This window comes from Alnus glutinosa, chromosome 5 (genome assembly GCF_958979055.1).
Source record: "Alnus glutinosa chromosome 5, dhAlnGlut1.1, whole genome shotgun sequence".
Taxonomy (NCBI): domain Eukaryota; kingdom Viridiplantae; phylum Streptophyta; class Magnoliopsida; order Fagales; family Betulaceae; genus Alnus; species Alnus glutinosa.
Window position 1 is genome coordinate 24,269,791 of NC_084890.1, and position 22,885 is coordinate 24,292,675.

Consider the following 22,885-nt stretch of genomic DNA (forward strand, 5'->3'; position numbering starts at 1 on the left):
GATCGAGCCATCCCGTCCAGACGATGTTCTTATACAGGAAAGATTTCTCCACAAAAATTTCGAAAAATCCTGTCGCACAGTTGTCCGTCCGGACGGCTCATAGGCTTATTTTGCCTGACGCCCATTCTGACCCCCAGCCTATAAATAGGGGCCTCTGGGCACTTAGAGCTGCAAGAATTCGGTGGTGAATTCTCTACAACTTAGAGACGTGATATTTCCTTTAAAGCCTTGCCAAGTGTGTGATTTGATCAGCTGTGAAGTCTATCTTAGGGATTGGCCCTAAGGTAAAGGAGTTCCATTGAAGACCCCTTCAAGGTACGACCACTGCATCGGTACATGTGAGTGTTATTGTCTTGTATCTAGCTATGTCTTCTGAATAGTGAAATTCCTGGGTTTGGCTGCCCCGGAGTGGTTTTTCTCTTAATTGAGTTTCCACTTCGTCAACAAAAATATCTGTGTCATTTACTTTCCGCTGTGCTTTAATTTTTGTTGACACTTATGCACACACTTTACTTTTAGAAGTCATTTCAATTTTTCAATACCCAAGAAAAAAAACCGTCATTGTAAAGTTCATAGTGATAGATCGACCCTCAAGTTACAAATCCATGCTTTGGAGGACGGCACTGAATGAGCTCAAAGCAGTAACGGTAAAACCCTATTTAACCATGAAATTCGCCACCGACGAAGAAATTGGGGTCCAAAAAGGTAATCAGAGGATGGCCCGGGAATGCTAGAAGACAAGCTTGAAAAAGCTTGTGAAGGCCATCAACCTTGGTAAGAAAACGTAGGAGGACGGAAAATAGCAATCATAGCTAGGAGAACGGTAAGATTTTCTGATTCCTCATGGATCCGGGAAATCTGTAGAATCCAGAACGAGACCATCGTCCTCGAGAAGAACAATTCTGAGTCCACTAAAAACCATGGTCATTCTCGATATGGCCGAGAAAGGTGCCGTTAAAGGTCCGATGAGCCAAATCGTTGAGATGATGCTCGGGAGCGGCGAGGAAGGAGCAAGAGCGGAGCACGTCAGGCACCATGAGAAAACCTCCTTGAAATTTACATAGTTGCCGAGGTTTTTAGAATAGAAGGAATGAGTCCTGCTTGGCTCGTATAGCCAATGCAAGGCAAATAAAGGACTTCGAGTTGTACTCAGTGCAGAAAATTCCGAAGTCGAAAAAATGTGAGATCCATATCATCAAGTTCCCGGATGACTATGCGGGGATGTCTCTTCCTTATACTGACGCTTTGGTGTTGAGCTTGGTCATGCCAACCACCGGATACATCGAATCCTGATTGACACAAGGTGCTCGGCTGATATCCTATACTAGACAGCCTTCGAGCTTAAGAATATTGACTGTGGAAAAATTGTCCCGGCTAGACACTCACTGGTGGGCTTCTCGGGAGAACAGGTATTCCGATTCGGGTCTATCGAGCTCCTGGTCATGGCAGGAACATACGCAAGACAAAAAACCACCATGGTAAAGTTCTTGGTGATGGCTCCACGCTCTGTGTATAATGCCATCCTCGGGAGGACGGAACTGAATGAGCTCAAAGCAGTAACGTTGACACCCCACCTAAGATTGAAATTCACCACCGAAGAAGGATTTGGGGTCCAAAAAGGTGATCAGAGGATGGCTCGGGAAAGCTAGAATACAAGCTTCCAAAAGCTTCCCAAGCCCATCAACCTCGGTAAGAAAATAAAGGAGGATGGTAAAGAACAATCATAGCTAGGATCGAGAACTGTAAGCTTGTCTAATTCCTCGTGGATCAGAGAAATCCGTCGAATCCCAAACAAGACCACCGCCTCAGAGAAGAACGCAACCGAGTCCACACAAACAAAGGTCAGTCTCGAGATGGCCGAGAAAGGCGCCGTAAAAGACCAAGGAGCCAAATCGTTGAGATGACGCTCGAGAGTCGAGGAAGGAACAGGAGCCGAGCACGTCAAGCACAACTAGAAAACCCCCCAAAAATTCACACAATTGCCGTGTGTTTCAGGGGAGGAGGAGATGGTCCAGCTTGGCTCGTAAAGCCAATGCAAGGCAAATGAAGGTCTTCGAGGTGTACTTAGTGCAGAAACCTCGGAAGCTCGGCTGATATCCTATACAAGACAGCCTTCGAGCTTGTGAAGATAGACCAGGGAAAAATTGTCCCTACTAGACACTCACTGGTGGGCTTCTCGGGAGAATAGGTATTCCCATTCGGGTCTATCGAGCTTCCGGTCTTGGCAGGAACATATCCAAGCCAAAAAACCATCATGGTAAAGTTCTTGGTGATAGATCCACCCTCGGGGTACAATGCCATCCTCAGGAGGTTGACACCCCACCTAAGCATGAAATTCCCCACAAAATAAGGATTTGGGGTCCAAAAAGGTGATCAGAGGATGGCCTGGGAATGCTAGAACACAATCTTGCAAAAGCTTCCCAAAGGCCATCAGCCGAGTTAAGAAAACAAAGGTGAGCGGGAAATAGCAATCATAGCTAAGAGAACGGTGAGCGTCCGATTTCTCGTGGATCAGAGAAATATTCAAAATCCCGAACGAGACCATCGTCCCTGAGAAGAACGTAACCGAGTCCACCAAAACCATGGTCAGCCTCGGGATGGCCGAGAAAGGCGCCGTAAAAGGACTAGGGAGCCAAATCGTCATGATGATGCTCGGGAGTGGCGAGGAAGGAGCAGGAGCCGAGCACGTCAGGCACCACAGGAAAACCTCCCAGAAATTCACAAAATTGCTGAGGGTTTTAGAGGAGGAGGAGAGTCCAACTTGGCTCGTAAAGCCTATGCGAAAATGAAAGACTTCAAGGTGTACTCAGTGCAGAAACCTCCGAAGTCGACAAAATGTGAGACCCATATCATCAGGTTCTCGGATGATGACTTTGCGGGGGTGTCTCTTCCGCATACCGACGCTTTGGTGTTGAGCTTTGCCATTGCCAACCACAGGATACACCGAATCTTGATAGACACAGGGAGCTCGACAGATATCCTATAAAAGACAGAATGAGCTCAAAGCAGTAAAAATGACACCCCACGTAAGCTTGAAATTCCCCACCGAAGAAGGAATTGGGGTCCAAAAAGGTGATAAGAGGATTCTCCCAAAAGTGCGTCGACATTGGGAACAATCAGCCATTCTCCCTATAGCCACCATGTCCATGAGACATTGTGCATGGAAGATGTGTGCGCATTGCAGCATGCGAAGGCTATCCCCTTCCACTAACTCCGTTTGACATATTCCACAATGAGTGGTTTCAAAGGCATCCACTGCCCAGAGAAAATCTCTAGACTTGGTAACCTTTCTATCATCTTCCTTGGCTCCCCTTGCAAGTAAGAAAGCCATAAATAGCGTAGTCTCAAGCCTATTAGGGATAGCACGCCCCCAAGGATACAAAAAATAACACCAATCTTCCACTCCTTATTATCATTTTTAGGGTGTGGAAGGTTATCTATTCCTGAAACTCCCGTAAAAAGGACAGAAAAAGTTATGAGAAACAAATTAAGGGAACACCGAACAAACTATGGTACTCTAATAGCAACCATTAATAACAAATCAACACCAATCTACCAGAATCTATTCTATTTACAATACAACAGTAATGTGTCTTTTCTCGTTGTTGGTTGATCTACCAACTTAATTATTTGACAACTTTCCTCCCTGAGTTGCTCAATATCCTCTCGTCTTGCAAATGAAACAACATCTATCATGGTTTGAGGTCATCGAGTCGTGACTTCTCGTCAGATTTTCAGCCGAAGTCCTTCAATGAATGTCCCCATTAGCTGTACTTCGAATCAATTATGAGTTTGATCATATAACTGCTCAAAGCGGCTTATGTATTCCTAAACTGTTGATGTTTGCCAAATTTTTTACTTGCTTGCCATCTATATTTTCATATGTTAAATAACCAAATCAAACAAGCATGAGGAGATTAGCTGTTCTCGAATTAGCCATAAGTGTTCTTGGGCTTCTCGAATTGCCCTACCTTATTCATCATCCATCTTTTCCATTCAATCACCATTATTCATCCAAAATTCATATCCATTTCCATCTTTATCATAGAAAATATCCTACAAACAAGAAAATACATTACATAATCGAACTAGTCAATTTCTTCATGTTTTGGTTACTGTTTCTTAACAAGAATGCCTTGAAAAAGATGGCTTGATTTTCTATTCTTTTATTTCTTTTTCTCTTTTTGGGTACAGAATTCCACCTTGCAGCATTACACACGTTACAAGCCTTCTGATTTGTGTAACTGCGTCAAGGATCTCCACCACCTGTGCTGTAATAGCCTTAGTTCTAGTTTACCTGCTATCAGGGAGAAATACAGTCAGCATAAGGAAAGCAAAATTCGATACAAATCAACATGAAATTAGCGAGTTAAGGTTGATGAATTTGACCCGTTTAATTAAATAGATCAATAAGTTAAGGTTGACCTATATAATCTGAAATTAAAGGAACACCGAACAAGCTATAGTACTCTAATGGCAACCATTAATTACAAATCAACACCAATCTACCAGAATCTATTCTATTTACAATACAACAGTGAGAGGCAAGGTCACACGTTTCAAGCCAAAGGATTCAGATGGTTCATACTCAGATCCGATCCAACAAAATATGTTTATGGCATCTACGTAAATTAATGATGCAAGTTAAAACTACATAATTCAAGGCTCTGTTTCCAAGTTATTTATCTTAAGTTAAAGCCACAAATTATGCTTGGACTAAGACATATGCATCAAGTCGTGATTGACTAATTTACACAATATTTGAGCTGCATATTAAAATTCAATTTATTTCAGAACATTAGATTAATGTTCTAATTAATATCAATAAATCTTGATTTTTTTTTTTCTTTTATCAGTTTCCAATCTTATAATTTTCACGTGAAATTCTTTTAAAAGAAATTCTCATCACAGAGTTTATGTAATGTATATATAAAGGGCCTATTGCACCAATTACATGTTCAGAAATCATTTATTCTAACCAAACAGTAAATTCTAAATTAATGGTTTAAATTTGTACCTCTTCATCATTTATGAATTCTTGATTTTCTATTGATTATACATTTCACATGTGATATATAAACTATTTAATTTAAAAAGAATATTTAAAAAATATCATAAAAAATTCAATAACATTAGAAAAATTGCAGGCAGTTGCATAAATACTCGATCGAATGGATCATTGGACATTGAATTTAGCATCATCACTACCAAATCCAATAGTGAAAAGTTTCCTTTTATGGCCGATTCACGTTTCAGATCATAATTAAGTGGATAAATTGTAATTGCTTAGAATTAAAAAGAAAAGGATAAAAAATTAATGTGAGTTAATTACTTGTAGCCGATGTCCATTGTTGCAAAAGTAGAGTTGTGTGGAGGCCAAGATCCATTGGAACGACAATGCAATTTGCTTAATTCGCACGACAATGCAAGAAGCAAAAAGTTTTGGAGGCTATTTCCTTGGCAAAATGGACCAATTAACCAATTAACCAAACGAAAGAAAAAGTGGGGGTGGCAAACTCTGCATTATTGCCGGAATCGCCCATTTCATGATCATTTGAAAAATGGGATTCATACGCCATGTCTGTAGTGAAATTAACTAACTATATATCGGCTACAACAACCTTAAACTTCTCGATCTCCAGCCAAGATGTATGTATTTATAGACAACTTGGGAACAGAACGACTGCTCAGAATACTTGAAGCTGGCGATCGAGTTGCAGAGAAAATCAATTTGAAAACGACAAACACTCACTCACCAGCCGTCTTAATTATCAATTTTACCAAAAGAAGCAAAGGAAAGACAATTAAGTTAAGCAACTTACCCAAACAAGCACCTTGTTTGTTTGTGTGTGCGCTCCGTCAACACTCCACGACCCTTAATTAAGTTTTACCTTCGTGCAATAATTAGTGTGTTTTACAATTTTTTATTTTTTTAAAGTGAAATAAGTGTGATGTACAATAGAAAATAAAGAGCATATAATAAACATAATTTATATGGACCGGATTGACCTTTTGTTGATGTTGCATTTTTAATTTTTAGTATTGCTTTCGATTTTTTTAATTTTTTTTAGATAAAAGTATACGTACCATCCTCAATGCTCAAACTACCATTTTATTGTCATTGTCCTCTAAAAATATCAATTGTTTCAATGTCTCCTTAAATTATCAAAAAATGTCAATGTACCACCCCCTTCGTCAGCAAAAAATATCAATGTACCACCCCCTTCGTCAGCAAAAGACAAAAATGACTTTAAAATTATTTTAGGGAAAAATACGCATATCCCTCTCAAACTACTAATTGTCTCGATGCCCCCCTCTCAAACTACTAAAAAATGTCAATGTCTTCCTCTAAGACCAATAAAAACACAAAAATGATCATAATGTTTTTTTTTAAAAAAAAAAAAATTAAAGAAAGAACAATTTTTTTTTTCAAAAAAAAAAAAGAAAAAGAAAAAATAACAGAAATTATAAAAAGAAAAAAAGAAAAAAAATTATTTATTTATTTTTTGTATAAATTTTTGTTATTTTATATTTTTTTTAATAATTTTTTTTAGTTTTTATTTTATTTTAATAATTTTATGAAGGGTATTTTTGTCATTAGAGGAAAATTGACACAATTGGTAGTTTGAGGTGATAATTTGAGGGGGTAATGTGTATTTTTCCTATTTTAAGACAAAAATATCTTTATAAAAAAAAAAAAAAGGTGGTGTGAAAAAAATCAACAAAAATCCCATTGGTTTTTCATTTGTTTCGTTTTTTTAAAAATAAAAATTAAAAAAATGTTTTTGCATTTTTTATTTTATTTATTTATTTTTAATTTTAGTTTTTTTTTATATAATTTTTAATTTTATGAAATTTATTATACTATTATTGTCAATGAGAGGACATTGACATTTTTTTTTGATAGTTTAAGGGGGCATTGAGTCATTGACACCATTGATAGTTTAAAGAAAATATTGACAATGTAGTAATAATTTGAGAAAAGAATGTGCAATTTTGGTTTTTTTTTTTTTTTTTTAAACGTCCTCTTCTTGTAGTTGTGAAATAGTGGCTGTGGTTTTGCGTATGAACCAGGATCAGCAGAGAAACTTGGAACTTCTCTTTTTCTGCATGTCCATATTAATTAATTTCCAATGGACCTATTAAAATCATTTACGAAAATTAGTCCTGATATATATATATATATATATATATATACTCATGACTCAGTACTCATCCATATTTGCCACTAGGAAATAGCTAGCCAATCAAATCTCACGTACACTCAAAAAATTAACCTGGATTTAATTAGCACATATAAAAAGAACAACCATAATTTCCTAATCAGTAATAAAAACGAAAACAAAAAAGCATTAAATGAACCATTTCAAGATGGATAATTAGATGAATGAGATCGCATCTTTTTTTTTTTTTAACTAAAGTTATAAAGGAAATACTTAAGAAAGAAACGCGTTTGAAACTGTCTTTGTGGCTTTTAAGGTAGAGCTGTAGAGGGAGATGATATCAATGCAAGAGTTTGGTTACTAATGCCTCATTAATTTATTGCCATTAAGAACGTAGGAGCTTAATCAATATGATTAATTGCATCTTTCTTATTAATTCTATTAAAAAATGTCACTTTTTTAAAGGCTTCATTTTTTATTTCACACCATTATTCATTATGGTATTACTATTTTTAGCAATTTAAAAGATAGAAGAAAAAAGAAAAAGAAAAATAAATAACAAAAGAAATAGGTTAAAAGGTTGGACCAACAACTAGCTATGAGTAAGTTCTTCGGTACTTCAACATAGGATAGATGTTTATGTATATCTTCGATTATTGTGCCTCTCTTTTTTGTAGTCCTATTTCATATGCTTGCAATAAGTAACAGAACTAAAAAAATTTCATTTAAAAAAGGAGAAAGTTATGAATGATAAGGTATATTTCCGGCAATATGGGTGGGCCGAGGGGGAGGGCAGGAGGAAGGCAAGCAAGGGAGGCTCGTCTTCCTCCTCCCTGGTATACTCACAAAAGAGAGGAAAGGAGAGGACGAAGGTCTCACAAAGAGAAGTTCTTTCGCTTGGGCTTTGAATTGGTCTTTTGGGCTATCAATGAAATGACTTTGTCCCCTATCGTCAAAGTGCCTGCCCATATAGTCACATTTGGTTACATTTGTCACTTCCATACCACAAGTATAAAAAGATATGTAATGAAAGGTTTAGACTGAATCACAATGCACCGTCTATAGTGTTATCAAAATAAAAAATAAAAAATAAAAAAATTCAACCCAAAGTTCGAAGTGCAAAATTGTAGTTTAGAGTATTTAAAAGAAGTCACAGTTTTTTCTTAAGAAAAAGAAAAGAAAAAAGAAAAAAGAAAAAGAAGTTACAGTTTGAAGTTGTATTTGGATTTTACGCTATTATATAATACTTCGTTATTCACTTATTCTATTGAAAAAAAAAAAAAAAAAAAAACAAAGGGGACAATAGCTTATTGGATAGAAATTTTATACAAATTAGTTTGTAAAATTTTTTATATAAATTATATTTAAGATTGACATGTGTCTTTCGATATGTAAGAAGTACATATTATTTTAATAACATATGTATAGCTTATCCCGGCCCCCAAACCAAAAATAAAAAATTCAATCCAATCTAACAGACCACCTACTGTGGACGATTTCCGACAATCGACAAAAATTGGTCACAAAGGAAGATCTGCTTCTTTTTTTTCTTTCTTCCCTTTTTTTTGTTTTTTTTTTTTTTTTTTTTTTTTAAGTAAGTGATTGAGAAGAAATTTTTTTTTTCTTCATATAATCAATTGTTGGCCCTAAACGGGCTCACTTATATGATGGGCCAGACGATCCAACCCAAAAATAATAAAAAATCATATTAAATCAACCAGTCCACCTGCAGTGACGATTTTAGACAATTAATGACATCAGCTGGGTAATCAGAATCACAATTACTCTTTAGTTTTATATAATCATGGTTTGGATACACATAATATAAACAAGTTCGAGCGACCCGAAATACCAACCCACCCGAAAGACCGTACCCACTAATAACGGCTAGAAAATTCCAAAATCTTAAAAGCGTGCGTTACAAAATTTAAGAGAAGAGTACCCAGCCGTTGGATTTCACATCCATCCAATGGTCAGATTTCGATCAAGAGTCTGACCGTTGGGCTTGCAGCGTTTCATATCTTTAAAACTCAAAGCCCTGAAGAAAGCAAAAGAAGCCTTAGAGGGAAAGAAATCAATACAATCTGGGAGAGAGAAACTAGAGAGAGAGAGAGAGAGAGAGAGAGAGAGACTGTGGTATTTGGGGTCGACGAGGCGGCGACCACATAAGCCGAAGAAGGAGAGACACGCAACAGTCGTATCCAAGTGTTTCTGCCGTCGTTGTTGTCGAGTTTTGGAGGAGTTTTTGGCTATAACGCCCAAGGACAAGGACAAGAAAAAGAGTTATTATTGTTCCTATGCAACAGCCCGGAGGTACTTCCAGTTCTTTTTCGAGTTTTTACCCCTCTCTATTCGTTTGCATCTTATGTAAGTTTTTGTGATAAATGTTTTCTTTTTTAAGATTAGTCCAATTCTTTTTTGGCTTCTTTTTGATCTATTAGTGGGATCTATAATAACTGGATATTGATTCCAGGTGGAAAATTGGATTGAATCTGCAACCGGGTGTCTATTTGGCTATCGCACTTGCAACATTTTTATGAAATGAGGGAAAAAAATGTCTTCTTTGGTTGTGGATTTCTTGACTTTTTTGTTTTAATAACTGGTAGTGAACCAACCATACAGAGAGTTAACTTCTTTTGATTCTTTGAGTAAATTTTAATTTCTTATTCGTTCGTTCCATTGTCGTGCGACTGATTTGATGAGAAAAAAAAAATAACGATTGGAAACAAGAAAGAAACTGAGAAAGATAAAGGATATATGCTGTGATCTGAGTAATTTCAGTTCTGAGGGATCTTTGTTTGATGCAATTTAATAATAAGAACGAGCGTTCTAGCTTTTCTTTAATTCTTGGAGAAACTCTTTTTGGTTTTCTGCTGTTTCAGTATCATTGGTGGTTTAGAGTTCGTTGTTTCTTTAATCTATGTTTGTTGCTGACTTTCTGCATATGTTAGTATCATAATAGCATTTGGATCTCCATACTCAATTTTTATTTTTTGGACTATTAGATGTTCCAAGTTAGGGCTGTAAACGAGCCGGTCCGAGCCGAGTTTCGGCAATCCCGGACCGGCTCGTTTTAAGGAAAATTTAAACGAGTCGATCCCGAGCTCGAGCCGGGCTTAAGGATCTTTGTCTGGGATCGACTCGTTGGGGTATTACCCCAACTCGGGACTGAGCTCGGGACTGTTAAGTAAGCCCTCACGAGTTGATCCGAGTGCTCGACTCGCTCGAGTCAACTCGAGCTCGGATCAAACCCAGAAAGTTGTTTCAAGTTCGATCCGATCCCGAGCCCGAGCTTCGGGTTGAGGGCTCGGCCTGTCGAGCCCTAATTGGGTAGCTCGGCCCAATTAGGGCTCGTTAGTTCAATAATTATAAAAAAATAAATAAATAAAAAAATTAAAAAAATAAAAAAATAAAAAATAAAAAAAAAACAGAACCATAAATAAACAAATTTGAAATTTGAAGTCTGCAATTTACAGTTCAAAAAACTACATACATGAATCAAGATTCATCTAAAGCTAATAAGCTATGAATCAAAAAAATCAACAAGTTGCTTTTACCTGCAACTTAAATTACAATTTTACAAATTAAAACATACAAACTACAAAGAGATCAGATTTACATAGTTTGAAACAGATCAAATTTTACCCAAATACATAGAGATCAAAATTAAAAAGACTACAAGTCTACAACTTCTAGAAGACAACTTAAATTACAGCACAACTGCAGCCTGCAAAATGTTAAGAACAATCTGAGTTGCCACTTGCCAAATGCCGCAGGTCCACAGCTCAGAGGAATCACAGGATCACACTGAACTAAGACAAAAAAAAAATTGTTAAACTATTTTTACTCCCTTGCACATTTAATCAAAGTTTTGTTTACCTTGATAAACATGTCAAGGGAGATTTATCATTTAAGATTTGTCTAGACAGACTATACATAGTTACATACCAACTGCAACTTCTCTATCTCCAACAGAAAAGGTATAAAATACAAAGAGTTCAAATTTACAAAGAGATCAGGTTTATATGAAGATTGAGTAATTCTCATTCGAGTGAAGGATTAAAAGACAACATAAATTATGACATATTAACAATTTGAAAATGAATAGTTAAAAACAATCTGAGTTGCCACTGCAAAATTTTCCACAAAACCACACTGCACTAAGACATTCTTGGGATAAAATAAATTGCATAACAGATTTCAGATTCTCACATTTCAATCTTATCATTAGTGCATAGCTTAGGTCATTTGGTAATGTGACTTGCATGCAAGAGACTCCCACTTACCTCATATGCTTGTGATTCTCTTGAATTGCAAGCATAAGAGGCAAATGGGAGTCTCTTGGCATAAAAGTCCCAAGCAAAGCAATAGACATGGCATACAAGTCCCAAGCAAAACACCATAGATTACATATTTCTAACTTAGCAAAGCCTAACAAAGAACATGGCAGATTGTGTTTTATTAACTAAAAAATAAACATGGCAGAATATGGAATATTACAGATGAACGAAATTTTCAAAAGCCAAAGAAAAGCTTAATTTTTTAAAGAACTCAGTGACTCAAACAAATCCCAGAACCAGAATAATAGATTACAAATTTCTAACTAAGCAGATCATAATTTTTTATAGAATTCAGTTACTCAAACAAAGCCCAGCAATCAGCATAATAGATGAGAGATTTCTAACTAAGCAGATCATAACCGTTTATAAAGAACTCAGATACTCAAACAAAGAGTGATGTTCACCACTTCACCCAAATGGCCAAAATACAAAGAGATTAGATTCACAATGCCACGTGTGACTTGTCAAATGCCACTCCTTACAAGACCACACTGGACTAAACAAAAAGAATTGTTAAAAATTTTCACTCCCTTGCATATTTAATCAAAGTTCTTTTAACCTTGATAACATGTCAAGAGAGATTTATCATTTAAGATTTGTCTAGACAGACTATACATAACAATTAAGAGTTAAGACATACCTCATGACAGATTGTCCAGCAAGGCAGCAACAGATTGTCCAGCAGGAAGCAACAGATTGTCCAGCAGGAAGCAATTCAAGTTTTAAACAGTTCAAGTTTAAACAGATTGTCCAGCAGTTCATATTACATACTTAACAAAAAGAATTGATAAACATGTCAAGGGAGATTTATCATTTAAGATTTGTCTAGACAGACTATACATATCATTATATCAATTAAGAGTTAAGACATACCTCATGACTTGAGTCATGCCAACTTTTCCAGCAAAAATGGACAAAAGGGTATATTAGCTCAGGTTAAACAGATTGTCCAACAGGAAGTAGTTCAAGTTTCCAACAGTTAAAGTTTAAACAGATATATGACCAACAATTCATATTACATACTTAACAAAAAATAAACATATATAAAGTTAATAACCTCCGAATTATACTTAACAAAAAATAAACATATATAAAGTCAATAACCTCCGAATATCTGAATCAAATCCAAGAAGATGGTGGCAATTCAACTTCAATCAGTTTCTACAAAAAGAAGCACAAAGACAGGTAATAAAGTTAGTTCATACCTAAACAATAATCAGTGATAAACACATGTAATTTCATGCAAATTATGTGCTTAAAATGCCACTTACAGTTTCAGAAGTTTTTTTCTTGATACCATGGAGTGCTCTCACCCAATCGGATCCACACAATAGCATTTGAACGGTTTCAGTTTTCAAGGATGCTCGGTGTGGATCAATTACCCTACCACCTGCACTGAATGAAGATTCAGAAGCAACTGTGGTGATGGGTATGGCTAGAATGTCCTTTGCCATCTTAGACAAAATTCGGTACTTCAAGGCATTGAGCTTCCACCATTCCAAAGCATCGAATTCATTATCAATATCTTCACCACTGTCATCCTTATCGCCTACGTACACATCCTCTTCAAGATAGATATCTAAATCTGATTTAAGAGGCCGAATGACATCAGTAGTTCTAACATGATCCCGATACATTGATCGAGCTGTGGAAACTCTACTGACACATGGTGTAGAAACACTTTGTGAAACAACTGCAGCCTGCTCAGCAGCAATGTGTTTCAAAACAGCAGAATTATGGGCAGTGACGTACACTTCAAACAACTCATGCAGAACGACCAGCACAGTCTGTATATGCTGGGGATACTCAAAATCAGGGCAAATAAGAGGAAAACAGAAATTGATCAACTTCATCTTGTATCTCGGATCCAAGACAGCAGCTATGGACATCAACAAATTGCATTCCCCCCAATACTTCTCAAATTTCTGAGTCATTTTTTCTGCCATTGATCTAATGTAGTCACGCCTATCAACACATTTCAACTGTAGAATTTCCTTCATTCTCCATACCTCAGGTAGAAACAGATTTGAGGTTGGATAATCACTTCCCGATATCATGTTTGTAACTTCATTAAAAACCGACAAAACCTGGTTTACATTCTCCACCTTCTCCCACTGTTCCGAACTCAAAACCCACTGAAATGCTTGATCAACTTGGTGATATCTTGGGAACACTTCTTTGAACCCTACTGCAGTGGCCAGCATCAAGTAGGTGCTGTTCCAACGTGTGGGTACGTCTAAAACCAGTTTCTTAGATGGCAAATGCAAACGTTGAGCTATTCCACTAAACTCTTTCAACCGTCCCTCCGAAGCAACCACATACTTTATTCCCTGTCTAACAGAATCAACAATGTCTCCAATTTCAGAAAGCCCTGCTTGCACCAACAAATTTGTCACATGCGCACAACATCGCACATGGAATAACCGACCCCCAACAGCCAACTCATTCCTCAACTCAAAATCATCTTTAATGATTCTGATGGCAGAATCATTTGCTCTTGCATTATCAACTGTTATTGTTAATACCTTATCTTCAATGCCCCATTCTATAAAACACTTCCTAAGGGCATCAGCAATGACAACACCACTATGAGGAGGAGGTACGTTAAAAAAGTTCAAAATTCTCTTTTGGAGGAACCAATCTGAATCTACATAATGGCAAGTAACAACCATATATGACACCCTTTGCGAAGATGTCCACATATCAGTTGTTATATTTACCTTCTCAACCCCACCAAGCATTGCTTTAATCTTTTTCTTCTCATTAAGGTATGTAGACATGCAATCACTTTTCACTGTTGCACGACTAATCTTTTTCCAATGGGGCGTGCATGCCTTCATAAACTTGTTAAAAAGATCATGTTCCATCATGTTAAAAGGGTACTCGTGGAACAGCACCATGTGGGATGCAAGTTCCCTGACTTTCTTCTCACTCCAAGAAAAATTTGTCAACGTAGCCCCCCCACCTAGCTGACGGTGATCATAGGTCAGAATCTTTTGCTTACTGTTGGATGCCACATACTTCACATATGCTACCAAATGCCTACCAAGTGTTGAGGTAGAACTAGATTTGGAAACAGCAAACAACCTCTTACACCAATTACACTGAGATTTTTTTACACCTAACACTTCAATTTGGGAGAAGTCATCCCAAACTTTAGAAGTCTTTTGCCTATGTTTCCTCTGATTTGCACTACTACTAGTACCGGTACTAATCTCAACAGGAGTATGAGCACTACCCATAGGCTGAGAATCAGTAGGACCAGGAATACATATAGTTTGGGGATCCAATTGAGGAGTATCAATAGTTACTGGTTGGTCTGGTGTATTTCCACTGTCACCAACTCCAATGGTAATGGAATGAGTAGTTGTATCATCACCTAAGTCTACTTCATTGACTAATACAACTTCATTGACTTCCATAGGCTGCCTTCTGTCCTCCATGTGCTGTTTTAAAACAAAACTAGGGCTGTTAACTAAAGGTTATTTCAGATTTCTAACATAGATTACAGATTTAGGATTTTAAAGTTTTAGGGATTAGAGATTTAGCCATTTAGGGTTTTAGAGTTCTAGGGATTAGGGATTTATGGTTTTAGAGTTTGAGGGATTAAGTTTTAGGGATTAGGGATTTAGGCTTTTAGAGTTTTAGGGATTAAGTTTTAGAGATTATGGATTTAGGGTTTCAGAGTTTTAGAGATTAAGTTTTAGAGATTATGGATTTAGGGTTTCAGAGTTTCAGGGATTAAGTTTTAGAGATTATGGATTTAGCCATTTAGGGTTTCAGAGTTTTAGGGATTAAGTTTTAGAGATAATCATCTTATGCTTGTGATTTAGGGTTTAGCGTTTAAGATTATGAAGTATGAGAGTTTTATGGTTTAAGTATTTAGTGTTTTAAGGTTATAACAGAACAAAGCATAGCATATTGTTTTTAACAGAGCAAAGCATATTGTTTTACAGATTACAGATTTCTAACAAAGCAAAGCATATTGTTTTAAACAACTCAGTTATACAAATCCCAGCAATCCAGCATAATAGATTATAGATTTCTAACAAAGCAGAGCATAACAGATTACAGAGCATAATTTTTAAAACAACTCAGTTACTCAAACAAAGGCCATCATAACAGATTACAGATTATAGAATGTGGACTATCAAAGAGAATTGCAGATTCTAGGGCTGTTAACTAACCTCAAACGGCAAGAAAGATTATATAATACAACAAAGCAAAGTATAATAGATAAAAGAAAGAACATGGCAGATTATGTTTTGTTAACTAACAACTAAAGTCTAAACATGGCACGACTATAACAAGCCTACAAAAACAAACCCTAACACGGCTACAAAACACAAAAATAAACAAGCCAAAGATATGTGAAACAAATCCAAACATTAACTAATGTTTTGATAAGTAAATAAAACTAAAAAAATAAAATGTAAAAAAGAAACTCCATTGAAACCAGGATTACATACCCAAGAGGCCAAGAGGGCCAAGATATATACTTGTATTGTAGACGTAGATGTAGTCGGATTCAGCCTTCAAGTACTTGAAAGAGTCCAAACTCAAGACACAAACCCAGGGTGCAAGAAGGAACAACCAAATGAAGACACAAAAAGCAGATATATCAAATGGGTGGATTAGAGAAATAAAAAACAACAAAAAATAGTATAAAACACACAAAGGCAGAGAGTCTAGTAGTGGTAGCACATCCATCAGATCAATTATGGATTCTGACTGCGAGAGGTGAGGCTTGTTAGCCTTTGGAGTGATCAAAATCGAGAGGATGGGATGGGATGGCAGATGGACCATCGCCTTGTACCCTGTTCTAGTTTGAACTCGAGGATATTGAAGAACAAAAATGAAATGGAACGAAATGGAAAATTGGAACGGCAGATTTGCCATTGGATTTTCTTCTTGATCGTTCATCAACGGCGGATAGAGAAACATAATGAAAGGGTCGTTGAGAAAATTGAATGAGAGCATTCAATTTTCTTCTGATCTGCCATTAATGCTTGCCGATTGAATTGAGTGACGGTAGGGTTTTTTGATACTCATTTAAGGCGTTTTCTCCATTTTTCACCGTTGGATTGATTTTTGGGTAAAACCAATTCATTTGAACGGCTTAGATCAAGCCTTGGTGATCTAAATTGAGCAGAAAATTTAATGGGGCTGTCAAGAGGCTTTTCAGTTTCAGAGGCGAACCCTAGGTTAAAAAAAAATGATCCCCTGCGTGCGCAACGGTGCGGTATGGCTAGAACCCGTGCCATCTCTTCATCGAAAATCATTATGACCGTTGATTACGATTATTATTTTTTGAATCTCAAATATGGTCAGTTAAGAACCCAGCTCATGTGGACATGCAAAACACAGAATTAGGACCCCCTCAGTCATGCGCACTAGCTGTCATCCATCTTCAAATCCAACGGTTATGATTTACTCCACTTTTAATCGAACGGCTACGGGCATTGCATTTTAAATTCTCGAGAAACAGGCTGGCCGACTCGATTTTGGGGGAAAAAAATTTCCCTCTCCATTTTTTTGGGTTCTAGACTCTTCCTCTCCTTGTTTTTTTTTTTTTGAAAAAAAAAAAAAAACAATTCTCTTCGTTTTTTTAACTAAGTCTTCCGAAATAAATTTTTTTTTTTTTTAAAAAAAAAAAAAAAACTTAGAAAAGACTAGTCTAATTTGTCTAAGACTGTAAATGTTACTTTATATATAATTATATATATATATATATATATTGTCTAAATGTCTAATAAATTATTTGTTATTAAAATTAATAAAAGTAAAAACAAAAGAAGAAACAACTTAAGTGCTTAACAAATGCTAGTCTAATGAGTTAATAATATTAAAAAATCTAATGAGTTAATAATATTAAAAAAATAAAATTCATTTTCATAAGATAAGTTATAATTTATGATTTATACGTGTATTTTTTTTGTTAACTAATTTTTTTAAATACCGATATACCATATTATCTACATTATACATTTATTATTTATACAATTCTACATTTATTTAAATCTATGATGTAGTCTCTTTTTTTTTTGGTATAGACCATATAGACCGTATAGTTATTACTTTTTACTTATTCCTTTTTAATTAAATACTAAAATCTATAGGATTAGGGTTTTAATGTAGATGTAGTTATTACCTATTGGCTACTTCCTAATGTTAGTAACTTAGTATAATAGTATTAATGTATTAGTATATAAGTTAATTTAATTATGAATCTATGATATTATTTAATTTGTAATTATAAACAAACACATTACACATTGTTAATTATAATTTATAATACTATTAAGTCTATTATACATTTATATTATTAACCTAAATTGGAATTACATAAATTTATCTAGTAATAATGTGTAACATATCTAATGATAATATGTATATAATTATATTGAACGGATCATATGCTTATATAGTTATATAATTATAAACTTATAGTTGTATTCATATGAATCTAATAATGATCAAAGGATATGATCTATATAAGATATATCATATAATTAATAAATTTTTATATCCAAATTGTTGATTTGAATTTTTGAAATTTCGAGCCCTAAACGAGTCGGGCAATCGGGTCGGGTCGGGTCAAGCGATACTCAAGCCGAAAATTTCAAGCCATAAACGAGCCGGGCGGGCGAGTCGGTCCGATCAAGTCTTAAACGAGCCGAGCTCTCGAGGCCTCATACGATCCGGGCGGTTCGGTCTCTAAACGGGTCGAGCTCACGAGCTCCCGTCGAGTTATGTCGGGCGAGTCGGGTAAGTATCACTAATTAATCGAGCGGGTTTCAACAGTAACGAGCGGGCTTCAACAGTGCCGAGCTCGAGCTCGGATCGGGCTAAACCGGGCGGGTACCGAGCGGGACCTCGAGCCCAGTCGGCTCGCTTACAGCCCTATTCCAAGTGTTGTGTTCTTTTTTTCTTTCTTATCAATCATGTTTATTTTGATTTTACGGTGGTATTTTCGGGTGAAGGGAAACTGAAAAATGTGCCAGATCATGCTAAGAGCTGTGGTAATCTGGGCGGGTTCTCCAAGATATTGGTAATCTGGTTGCTAAGAGAGCTGTTCATGCTCAGATTTCTCAGAATAATGCAAAGTCTGTCTCTTGCTCATATAATCATTCTTGCCTAGATTAGCTCATACCCGAGGAGGTGATAGTGATTAGCTCTGATGAAGAGGACGAGGGTAAAACTGCTGGTGGTAGAAAATCTCAAGGAAGAGAATGGCTTCACTTCAACCCTCACTTCTCGAAGCAAGGTGATTGTGTTTTGAAGGAACCCTTCTGGTTTTTGATTGTTGATGTTGTTCTGTCTCTTTGTTTGTACTAAACGTATTAGCCTCAGGCTTCTTTGTATTTTTAATTATCAGGTTCTTCTCATCCTCGTTAAATTACCTTCGTAGGAATGCCTCTGCTTCAGCTAATATCAGCAACCTCATTTCGCAAAGCTCTCCTGAAAATCCAGGTTTTCGATCTAAACAAAGAGATTTATTTATTAACGATTCCTGATCATTGTGGTTTTACAAGAAAGTGAAAGGAACAATGTAGTTTGTCATTTATGAAATAAACATTGTAAATGCATTTCCTTATATTTACATAATGCATTTCCTTATAGAGGATTGTTGAAAAGTTAGATGTTTATAATTATGATTACATTAATGATTGTGAGTGTATGGCTCGACGAAGTGGATTAGGATTTAAATGTAGTGCTGGTCCTGCTGGAATTTTTTTCAGAGGACCAGCCACAATATACTAATTATTTTGTTGGAATATTTTGGAGTTTATAGTTTAAACTCCATTCTTTTGGTTGTGCATCTGTAATATCTTGCAACAAGATAGATGATAACTTTCTTGCAAATTATTTAGTTATTTATATTAAGATTGAAAATTTTAACACATGATAAATGATTTCTATTCTCTGAAACATCGCTGGGTCCATTGTGATAGGAAATTTGTGAATTTTTTTTTGTATTCATTTATATATATATATATATATATATATATATATATATATATCCAAATTGACAATATATACTTTCATATACTCCTCTTCGTTCAAAGGTAATTTCAATATACAAAAGATATCATTTGAAACTTTTTCTTTCATTTAATATTTTTACTTTATTTCTAGTAGTATTATTTTATGAGTAATGATTCACTACCACCTAAATATACAACTTTTCACCACCTTGTCTATGTGGCAAGGTGGTCCCCCACCTTAATTTATTTTTAAAAAATAAAAAAAATAAAAAAATAGTGGGGGACCACCTTGCCACATAAGTAAGATGGTAAAAAGTTGTATATTTGGGTGCCATTGAATCATTATTCTTATTTTATTAATCTTCCAATTCTAAGAGAAAAATCCAGGCTCCGCCACTATCAAGGAACTCTTTGATGGTGATTCAAACACGTCATCTGGTATGTTTGTTTGAGGGATACTGATGACTTGCTCTTGAGCTTTCATGTAACTGATAAAGATTGACGCACTGCATGATCCATGATATGCTATGGATAAGATATTAATTAATATGGATTTAAGTGGGAATGCCCTTTACCAAAATAATTATGAACTTTTACTTGATCAAATTCAGAGGGAGAGATGTTGAAGATACTCTTTGTTTCTTTTATAATTGGTTCTTATGCTTTCTGCTTCCTTTGATTTCTTTTGCCTTTTTTCTTCTTCTTTAATTTTCTAGGTCCTCTCAAGCGCACAAGCAGCTCATCCTTCGATGAGAAGCTTCTTATATAGTCTCTCTACAAGGTACTGTCTTTTTGTTGTGAATTCCAGCAGCAAGTAATGGGCCTCCTGCTACCATGTACTTGCCCATGATTATTTAGTTAGGCCGTAGGTTTGAATCCCACTCATTACTTGGTGAAGATATTTGATAGGTGGAAATCCATGTTGAATTTTTTGCAGATTTTGGTTTTTGTGTCAACAACCAGTCCGATCCATATCTCCATCATTTGATGAAAGTACATCGATGATGTGGTTTCTGTTATCCTAAACCTGGATAATCTTCATATCCTCTTCCAGTTGACAAGATGGGATTCATCTTCCGGAGGCCTGATCTCAATGTTGTAAGGGAAGATGGAGGCCTGATCTTTTCTTACAATAGTGAGATCAGGCCTCCGGAAGATGAATCCCATCTTGTCAACTGGAAGAGGATATGAAGATTATCCAGGTTCAGGATAACAGAAACCACATCATGAAAGTACTTTCCACAAATGATCTTGATTGTGAAGATCTGGATACAATCTGTATGGTACTATGGTTCTCAATAACTACATAGAAGAGATTGTGGTATCAGCAATTTTTTATCATTTAATGAATAACAGGGATCTGGATTACTTGTTATATCATATGATAGGTAAGATTATCATTTCTAATGGTGCCCCAACGATTTAGCCTCTATTTACTTACACACTGTTGCTATGGAACAGTTCGTCCCCTGGATTGAGTAGCTTCCACCAAGGGAAATCCAGTGGCAAAGATAAGTTAAAGTTGGAAGCACAGCTCTTTTCCCGAACCAGGCTAAGGTATGTGAAGTTGAGAATAGCAGACGTGGTATAAAACCAGACTAGCTAGTATGGTCTGTTTCTGCTTCTTTTCCACCAATTACAGAATGCAGTAGGAAGCCGTAGGCATGAAGCCAGAATCAAGGCTGAAAGCACAGCTCCTGAACACAAAAGTGAAGTAGCATCAGCTTCAGTGCCAAAGACGGATGGCAATAATACAGTTCCATCTTCAAAAGCTCCAGTAAGGATTTTCTTTTCTTTTTTCCCATTTTTTCTTTGCTTTGTTTATTTATACACACCTGTGCATGTGTACACATATCAGACTTCTCAATTTTGGACAAAATTGTGAAACCCCAAATACTTGTCTTAAAAACAAAAGGTGTTTTGGAGAGAATACAACAGTACACCAGTAATCAATTTTACGTAGTTTCTGAAGTCATCAATTTCTGGGAAAATTGTAGGGCTTTCCTTGCAAACAACAAAGGTGGCATTACCTTGGAAGATTGTATAGTCAAGGCCCATACCCGAGGAGGTGATGGTGATTAGCTTTGACGAAGAGGACGAGGGTAAAAGTGCTGGGGGAAGAAAATCTGAAGGAAGAATGGCAAGACCCTCACTGCTCGAAGCAAGGTGATTTTGTTTTGCAAGGCACCCTTCTGGTTTTTGATTGTTGATGTACTTCTGTCTCTTTGTTTGTACTACACGTATTAACCTCACCAATAAACTGAAGAAACCAATCAAAAACATTGATGCAGCCGGCGTTGACAACGAATTGGCAGTAGTTGAATACTTGGATCGATGACATGTACAACTTTTACAAGCACGCTCAAGTCATGTATCACACACCTTCTGACTCTCTCTATCGTTTTTCTGATGTAAGACCTCGGCATCAGAAGGTCTTATGACCGCTTTGCCCCACATCCGCTCAGCCTCCGAGATCATTTCGACAATGCGGTCCTGAGCTGTGAACTTCCGCTTTCTTGCCGGATGTTTCACCCTGCGTGCGACTTGTATGTCTCGGGCCTCAGGAATCGTTTCCTCCCCCTCTCCAGATCTCTCTGGTTCCGGAGTAGTCACTACAGAAGCTCCGAGAGGAGGTTCCTCAAAAGAAGTTTCGGGCCCTGGTACGACGCCTCGGAGCCGGACTCATCCCTTAAGACAAAGGAAGGAGCAGTACCGGCTTCTGGTGTAGGGGAAACTTCTGGAACGAAACCCCGAAAGCTCGCGGATCCCTCTTCAACGTTTACTCCAGCTGACGGTACCGAAGGGGGAGTTCTCCTTGCACCCGAGGCGGCTAGAGGAATGTTCTGTTTCTTCCGCAAAGGAACACCCTCAGGGACTTCTTCGGCTCTTCTAAAAGGCCTCTTCTTGGCAACAGGCCTCGGAGATGGAGGTGCATCGTTCCTCTTCTTAACAACCCCTCTCTTGGTAATAAGTTGTTTGTCCCTCGGGATATCGTATCCGAGGAATTGCCTTAAATTCTCCTCGGTGACAAGATTGTCAAAATCGACTTCCTCAAATTTGATAGCCTTGACCCTAACTGCTGACCACTCACTTATCTTCTTGACATCCTCCTGGTCGGATACGCTAAGTGAAGGGGGGTCGCTTCGGTCAGGTCGTAACAATTGCCAGGTCCGAGGCATCCTACGGTTCTCGGGCAAAAGAGTACCCTCAGGGCATTCCCACTCCCCAGAGACTCGGAAAAAATTGCATTTCCCAGAACTTGTTGTTTGTTAGCCCACTCTTAAGCTTGATGAATATAGGCGGGTGACGAACACAAAGTTCAATCATTCCCTCTAAAGTTTGCCTCGGTTTGTAGATGCTGAAAAATTGAAGAATGAAGATCTCCTTCTTCAGT

At 36.7% G+C, this 22,885-nt stretch overlaps 1 long non-coding RNA gene across 1 annotated transcript in view; it reads left to right on the forward strand.

Moving 5' to 3' along the window:
• LOC133868165 (uncharacterized) overlaps nt 1-21,236 on the forward strand; it is a 91,927-nt gene extending 70,691 nt beyond the window's left edge. The window contains exon 3 of the long non-coding RNA XR_009900299.1: nt 21,134-21,236. This is a non-coding gene — a long non-coding RNA (uncharacterized LOC133868165). The remainder of the gene's footprint in view (nt 1-21,133) is intronic.
• The last annotated feature ends 1,649 nt before the right edge of the window (nt 21,237-22,885 follow it).